Here is a 9,012-nt window from a genome sequence, read left to right on the forward strand (position 1 = left end):
TAAGATTTTATTAAATTATATATCTCTTAGCGTTATCCAGAAAACAAGACGGGGTGGTCCCCATACCTTCTTTCCGATGTAAGGTGCGCATTGGTGAGCTTTGATGATCAGACTCCATTTTTATAGTGGTCTACATGGTTGGTCCTATGATAATTTCTCATATCTCCTCTATTTATACCATTGATTGAGTTAGAAACTATGAATAGGGTGAAATTTGGGTACAGTGTCCACACACTGCTTTATTTTTCGCATAATTATTTGGCAGCTAGAATCATAAACTTTGACTCGTATATGGCCACTGTTTGTGCCAATGGGCTTCATTCTGAGGTACTGTTGAAATGTTGATAGCCACCCTTAGTGCTATTCGAAGACGATTGTAACCTCCAACGGTATTCCACAAATATCCCGCAGAATGGCAGCTTTGGAGTCTCTCTCGCCTTCTACCCAACGAGCAACCACGAGTTTGCGCGATTGATAACGAAAAGGGGATTGCGTTACTTCCCTGCTGGCAAACAGCCAGAGACGTTGCCATGGTAACCGTAATTTTCTCCGTCATTTGAAGAGTAAGCGAAATTAAGGAGATATCAAAAATATTCTAAATGAAGGGACGTTTCACATGTAGTCTACAGATTTTACAGAAATTCAAAAGTGTATGGGACAATATCATATAACTCGTTGATCTCCCTATAAACCCCCAGCAAGTTCCGTGTATTTTAAAACATGTGCGTATCAAATACCAGCTCCTGGGTGAGTATACCCTAAATATGAAGTTTGGTCGAGATCTACCCAACCGTTTTTCCGTAATGGTGGAACGGATAAACAGACAGATATGGAAGCTAAAAACTGATATGGGTCTTGACTTGACCTAAAACGGATAAATATTTTTAAAATGGGCAAAATAAACAAAATTACAGATATCGGATCCTCTATAACATTATTTATATAGATGAATGATATCTTTCAATCGAAAGGCGTCGAGTCAGGGGTTTACCCAAGTCATGAGAATCAGGATATTCCAGGTTTCATTTTTTTGCGGATGAAATCCTGCTCACATTGACTCTCGCTAGCATGCAGGGAAGTATAAACTAAGTGGCAAATTACAGTAAAGAGTGGAATTAAAAATTAATCTAACGAAAAAGAGGATATAAATTGTCAAAGAATGAAAAATTGCGGATGGGCGAGACTTGGAACAAAGTACTTATTTGGGTATGATATTAAGTGGAAATGGAAAATGATCAGCACAAATAAAAGGAGCCAAACTAATGGGTATGAGTTCACTGACAGCTATTAACGTTTCGGAAAAAAGATGACCAACACTTATTAGAGATTGTATGAACACGTTTTTAATGCCTTAGTTAAATGTTGGGAATTGTGTGGACCTGAGGTCTGGCGAGTTGACGGGAAATTTTATACAATTGATACAATTTCGCGTAGGATTGCTAAAATAATTATGGGACTACCCAGTTGTAAACCTAACTGTGGAGTGAGAATGATGTACAATGTTGTAAGTCTGCAGACATATATTGTTAAAAAGATAATTGACTGCGACTGAAGTTGGGATTCGGTGACGAAGTGTTACAGATAGCCTACTTACACCAAATGAAATATCAGAACCATGGATACTGGGTGGATATGGAACGGGGCATTTTGGATACGATGCAAGTGGGAGTCTACCGGGAAAGGGATTGCATAGAGCAGTAATTAAGAATATATAAAGCGATAGTTCTAAGTGATAATGATATTGAAAAACAACAAATTGCATCACAGTGTAAAAATAAAAGGTCACTACAGGAATTTTGTGATGTAATTGGGAGAATGAGGATAAATATATATAATATAAGAAGTAAGGGAATGAGGGGCGTAATGTGATCGATAATGGGGTACACAAAATAAAGCATAAAGGCCAAATAGAGATGAAAATAAATGTTTACTATGTTCAGAGTAATGGAAACGGCACACCTTATAAAAGATTGGTTCGGGACAAGGGAAATAAGAGATACATTTATAGATGAGGAGGAAATGAAAATAATTGGTAACGAAAATCAGCTATATGCGATTGTAAAGTTATTAAACAGAGAGTGGATGTATCCGGGAAGAATTGCAAAATTATTAATCATTTTTAGGAAAATGTGAAGTAGTAAATTGGTGGAAGGAAAGGAAGTGATACATGCTAGTTAGTAACAGAATCGTGTCTAAGGCAACCTAGAAAATATAACTCCGTTGAAGTCTAGAGCACTTACATACGTAGATTATAGTTATAGCATATGATAAATTTATCGTCGCAGTTCTATTAGTCTACATGTGTTTTGTTTTACTTCGGATAGCCAACATTAATTTTAATTTTAGGAGTCGGAAATGATTTAGAGGGACTGAGAGTGATTACTGTGGTGATCTCCTTGTTGGCGGGGGAGGGGGGTGTCATATTTCCGGGGTATGTGAAGAACATCTTTTCTTTTCTTTCTATTTGCTTTACGTCGCACCGACACAGATATGTCTTACAGCGACGATGGGATAGGAAGGGCCTAGGAATTTGAAGGAAGCGGCCGTGGCCTTAATTAAGGTAGAGCCCCGGCATTTGCTTGGTGTGAAAATGGGAAACCACGGAAAACCATCTTCAGGGCTGCCGACAGTGGGGCTCGAACCCACTGTCTCCCGATTACTGGATACTGGCCGCGCTTAAGCGACTGCAGCTATCGATCTCGGTCTGATGAACATCGATAGCATGTCCGAGAAGTTTCATTTCTTACAATAATGTTTCTAACACACTTTCAGGCCATTCTTACTCTGTTCAGTTTCTAAATCACTTACAAATATTAAATTTTGACGCATGATATTTTCCGGACAAATTATACTGTACTTGTCTTTTTACTGCATGCGTTTCAGTTATGCTATATTCAGTTTTGTAAACTGCATGTATCGAAAATTAAGATTAAAATAATCATTACCCTCTCCCGGTTCTATGGATTCCGAGATTATGGGAGAGGTGCATTGTCTTGTATTCTCCTATGGTTGTGAGTTTTCCATAACCCATCAGCCACATGTAGTACAGATAGCGTAAATATATTTAGCCTTCTATATTTGAATGATATATTCATTTTAAAAAATTCATTCTGACACCAGTACATGTTTGCCAAAAGACAGAACAGCTCACAAGTTCTTTGAAAAAATACATGATTTGTTGGTTTCGTAAAAGAAATATTAATGCATTCAAGGATATGCAATTTTTATGCTGCCGGGAGGAAATTAAATTTTATATTTCCCATACAAATGGTTTCGCATAATTGATACTTAGAATTTTATAATCGTGGTAACAACTTTTATTCAATATTTCGGTCCAGTTTGTACGATTGCCGCCATTCGAAAACATTTCTGTTGATGGTTCCTCTATCACCCAGAATCAATCGTCTTACTCTTGTGTTCCTGACGCTGTAGGATCTCTCACCAATATATATATATGCACCAACAATACATATATATATCCTGTTTTTCTTTATCTACGTTTGCTGTTAAGAACAGTGATGTCGAATTATAATTAGCAAATATCGCATGGATAGACAAATTTATTCATACGTAGATTTCATGACCATCCATTGATACCAATATTTACAATTGAAACTCTTCATAACAACTAAACATGCGTCATTTTGTCGATTCACAGCTCTCTCTTGTCCGATAGTGGGTAGAAATTCTCCTAAATCCATCTGTCTTATCTGTAGCAGCAGCCAACAACAACTAGAGTAGAGTAGAGGAAAGCATTGAAGAAACCGATGATGCTGATGATGTTTGTTGTTTAAACGGGCTTAGCAGCTAGATCATCTGCCCCTACGTTGAAGAAACGTTTTACACAACAGCTTTAAGCAGATCTTCCTGGAAGCTATCATACAAACGTACTCTGCTATCTAACTTCATTTTGAAGGTGGTCCACGCCCTTACCCGTGGAGATGATCTGGAGATTCAGTGCTGCTTCTTTCAGAATCTTCTCGAACGCCAATTTGTAAATTAAGAGGAAGCTGTAAGACACAAGCGGTCTTGAGGCCAAAGGAAGTCGGTTATGGGGACATAACGAATCAACCAAGGAGAAATAGGTCAATCTTGACCTAACTGACCAATGCAACAAGTTGAAATGGTGACTACCCTTCATACAGGGGGGTGAGGGGTTGTGCTTTGTCTTCTTTCGGACGCACACTGTACGAAACACGTCTTTCCTGATGCCTCCGAGGCTTCAGATGTCCCCGTGACTCGGTCGCAGACTGATCCTCAAAACAGATCAACAGTACTTGACCTCATCTGGAGTCCGGCATTCACCACATAGATACCACCAAATACGATGAGGGTTTCTTGCTTCCTAGAACTAACGCAGGAAGCTTTCGTAGAGGTGATGGCCCCTCCCCGCCATCACTTCGTGGCGACCATCCTGTAAGTCGAAGCGCTTTGTCGCCCCCGGAATCCATTCGGACGCGCACCTCGTCCCACATATTTGCTAACATCCCCGAAGTCTCAGTCGATCCTGACACTCGGGACTGAACCCCAAACAGAGCGCTTGTAAACGGTCGGCTGTTGAGAGAGCTCTTACATTATTGTAGTGATAAAGTAGTTAAAACCTATTCAAATTGTTTAATTTCGTGTATGTGGGAGTAGTGATATTTATTTGAATTTTATAACAAGTAATTCAGCTGGTGTTCAGTGGATTGCGTTTTCTAGGTTAAGTAGGCTAGCTAGGTGTACCTTGTTTCGAATTTAGGTTTATGATATACTTTAGGTAAAAATATTAACTTTAAAAATATTTGAAGGTATCTGTAGGTTCGTTGGTTTAATACTTACAAAGGCAGATTATCATAAGGAGTTGTAACTTCCGCTGCAACTTTTCTGTATTTCGTATAGATATCCGTTCAAAATATCACGAAGGCAATAATTTATTAAATTAAATAACACGATACGCCTGTAAACTTCGATTTTAAAAGAAGTTAAAAAGAATTTCACTGGATATTTACGGTACCTGCTTAACAGTTTTTGGATTGTTGACGATTGTTGGTGCATCCCGACGAGATCCAAGAGTAGGCTATATGCACATGGTACTTGTGTAGACAAATACAAATTCAGATGATTACTTTATTCTGATAATTTGTAGTCTAAGTTACCGTAATACTTTGTACTTGCACCTTGTTTATTCTTCGAGTAAAAGTTAAAAATCAAATTCCTACGGTATATCCCAATAATATTGCAGTTCAAGCCCTTGGCGTAATTTTGACGACGTAGCTCACAACGACGCTAAGAATGTCACTTCTCAACTTAAATGTACACTAGGTAAGCTGACTCACACTAACATCTTTGTAGTGAACGTGCCCCACAGGCATGCTTTGATTAGAGACTCTTGTGTGAACACTGAAGTGGGCAAAGTTAATACAGATCTGGTTAAAATTTGTAAACATTTTCCTAATACTCAGGTAAATGAATGCAGCAGTTTCGAGAGACACTGTTACACAAAGCATGGCCTTCATCTAAACAATTCAGGTAAACGAAAGATTGCAAATATTGTTCTAGATTTTATTAATCATAAGATATGTACTGTAAAAAAAGGCAACTCCCTTGAGTTATAATACTGACCAGGAAAACTAGTAGAAAGAGTCAGTTGTACTTCAAGCTGGCTCAGTCAAGTAGGAAATGAAACTCAGGAAAGTAAGGAATTTCAAGTTACCCAATTGCAACAGTCACGTTTTGGGGGGGGAGGGGTCTGAGATTGTTCTTGCTAAACTGCCAGAGTGTAGTAAATAAGCAATTAAAATTCGGTACATTGGTCGAATCCTATGAGACTAATGTGGTGATAGGATTAGAACCGTGGTTGAGAGAAGGGGTGGGTAATAAAGAAGTTTTCCAGAAGGGTATACAGTCTATTGTAGAGATCGAGGAGATAAAAAATGGAGGGGGTGTTTATTCTGTAGAAGGAAACTTATTGTTCACATGAATGGTTTACCGATGAAAGGGATGAAATATTAAGGATAAAATTAGTTTGTGATAATATGAAAGAGGTGGGAATTATAGGAACATATAGGCCTGGAAGAGAGGAAAGAGACATGAAAATATTTGAGAAAATAATAGATTATACTCATAAAAACAATAATAATGATACGGTAATAATTGGGGGAGATCTAAACTTACCTGAAGGTGAATGGAATGGAGCTGCAAGTGAAGCTCATGAACAGAAACTGGCAAATAAGTTAATTTGGGAGGGAGGATTTACACAACTAGTACAAGAACCGACTCGTCTCATTAACTTGCTAGATGTATTCTTGGTTAAACCATGGAAAATTGTTGATAAAACTGAGGTAATTGAAGGAATAAGTGACCATAAGGCTGTAATAATCGATGTAGGACTGGTACCAAAAAGGCTTAGTAAGAGGGTCACACAAGACAAAAAATTGTACAGAAAAACTAAAGTTGATGAATTTGGGACTTACCTTAAATCACAATCCAGTCGTTGGATAAGTGAAGGGAGTAATGTGGATACACTTTGGGCTAAATTTAAAGGAATCATCTGGGAAGGAGAGAACGGATTTTTACCTGTTAAGAAGGGTAAAGTGACCTCAGACCCTGTTTATTATACAAGGGAAATATGAAAATTATTAAAAAGAAAATGTAGAATAGCAAACAGGAAAATCGAAGAGGGTAGGGAGAGTAGAGAAACTAGAAAACAGCTAATGAGGGAACTGAATAGAGTGAAAAAGGAAGCAATAGAAAATTATATGAATGGCATACTTCAAGAGGGTAATGACCACAAAGGGAAATGGTAAAAGCTGTATTAATATATTAGGAACCAAAAAGGAAAAGGAATCCAAATTCCTACAATGGTGGGAGAAGAGGTGAAAACTATTTAACATACACTGAGAAAGCAAATCTATTTAGTAGGGAATTCAGAGATTCAGTAGAAGATTGTCTGGAGTTGGAAACCAAAACAGAGGATAGAGAGGGAGAGACACATAGGGAAACAAGAAGCTTCTCATTCACAAATGAAGATATTTTCAGAGAAATCCAACTGCTTCAACAAGGAAAAGCAGCAGGAAGTGATCAAATTACTGGGGAGGTATTAAAGACAATGGGGTGGTACGTAGTGCCTCATTTAAAATTTCTCTTTGACTATGTCATAAATAATAGTGTAATACCAAAGGAATCTATAATAATACCCATATATAAAGGAAAGGGTGATAAAAGGAAATCATAGAACTGCAGACCAATCAGCCTAACCAGTATAGTTTGTAAAATACTGGAGAGTTTAATAGTAAAGTACATCTGAGGGATATGTGATGATAGAAATTGGTTCATGAGGAGCCAGTATGGGTTTAGAAAGAAATTTTCTTGTGAGGCACAACTGGTGGGATTTCAGCAGGACATATCAGATCAGTTGGATTCAGGAGGCTAATTAGACTGCATAGCCGTAGATCTTTCCAAAGCCTTTGATAGAGTGGAACATGGAATATTATCTAAAAAATTGGAGGGAATAGAATAGGATGTAAGGGTTATACGTTGGATAAGAACTATTCTAAATTCAAGGGTTCAGAAAGTCAAAGTAGGAAATAATGTATCACAGGAAGAGAAAGTTTTCGAGAGAACTGCATAGTGTAGTATAATCGGCCCGCTATTTTTCGCAATAAACGCAAGTGATTTAGGGAACAATATAACATCAAAAATAAGATTGTATGCAGATGACATAATTGTTTATAAGGAAATAAATAACATTTAGGAGAGTATCCAACAATGAGTTGAAGAAAATTTTATGAAGGTTAACGGAGGCAAATCAACTGTTACAGCATTTACAAACAGGAGCTCTAAACCTGAATTTGAATATACTTTGGATGAGGTAGTTATCCCAAAAGATGGCAAGTGCAAATACTTAGGTGTGAAATTTGAAAGTAATTTGCACTGATGACATTGTTGGGAAAGCATACAGATCGTTACATGTCATAATGAGGCTACCTAAAGGATGCAACAAAAAATTAAAAGAGAAAAATGACTTAAGTATGGTTCGTCTATTATTGGAAGAAGCACACCGTGTTCGGAATACTCACCAAGAATACCGTACCTAATAAAAGAAATAGATAGTGTGCAGCGGAAAGGAGCAAGATTTGTAACGGGGGATTTCAGGAGAAAAAGTAGTGTATCAGAAATGTTAGAGGGACTTCGGTGGGAAACTTTAAGTAAGAGAAGGGAGAAAACTAGACTTATAGGATTATATAGAGCCTATACAGGAGAAGAAGTATGGGGAGAAATCCGTGAGAGGCTTCAGTTGGAAAATAATTATATCGGCAGGACTGACCACAAGAATACAATTAGAAGGAACTTTAGCAGAAGCGACTGGGGTAAATTTTCATATATTAGGAAGGGCGTGAAGGAGTGGAACAGTTTACCAGGGGGTAGTGTTTGTTCCTTTTCCAAAATCTGTACAGATATTCAAGAAGAGAATAAACAGCAACAGAGAAAATAAATGAAATGGTAGAGGGCATTCGACCAGTGCAGGTTATTGTAAATAAAAATATGTGTGTGAATAAATGAATTCCATCTCCTGGCCTATGGAGTTTGGACAGCCGAAGTAGGGGACAGCCTGTAAGGGTGAAGTACAGTGGAGTCTTCGAGGACCCTGGGACCGCTACGGTAGCTGAGACGGCCCTTCAGGAACTCTGGAAAGCGATGGCAAAAGGGGCCCTGATTAACACGCAGCAGGTCGGTATGCTACTTAGGTTCCAAATTGGGTTAAAAAGTAAATAAATGCAATGTAAATTTTAATTTTATACCAGTTGTATAGTATTATTTGAATAATTTCTCATACTTTATATGAGTTGACTATGTTTATAAGTACAGGAGATATAATAAGTAGAATTTTTAAACAATATAAATTATTTAAGGATGAGCTGTGTGTTTACTAGAAAAAATGTTTGTGTAAATTGTATAATGTTGTATTGTAGGAAAATGTTCTTCTTCTCTTGTTAATTTAAAATTTACCGCTTGACAATGATGTATTTT

This window comes from Anabrus simplex, chromosome 4 (assembly GCF_040414725.1).
Source record: "Anabrus simplex isolate iqAnaSimp1 chromosome 4, ASM4041472v1, whole genome shotgun sequence".
Lineage (NCBI taxonomy): Eukaryota > Metazoa > Arthropoda > Insecta > Orthoptera > Tettigoniidae > Anabrus > Anabrus simplex.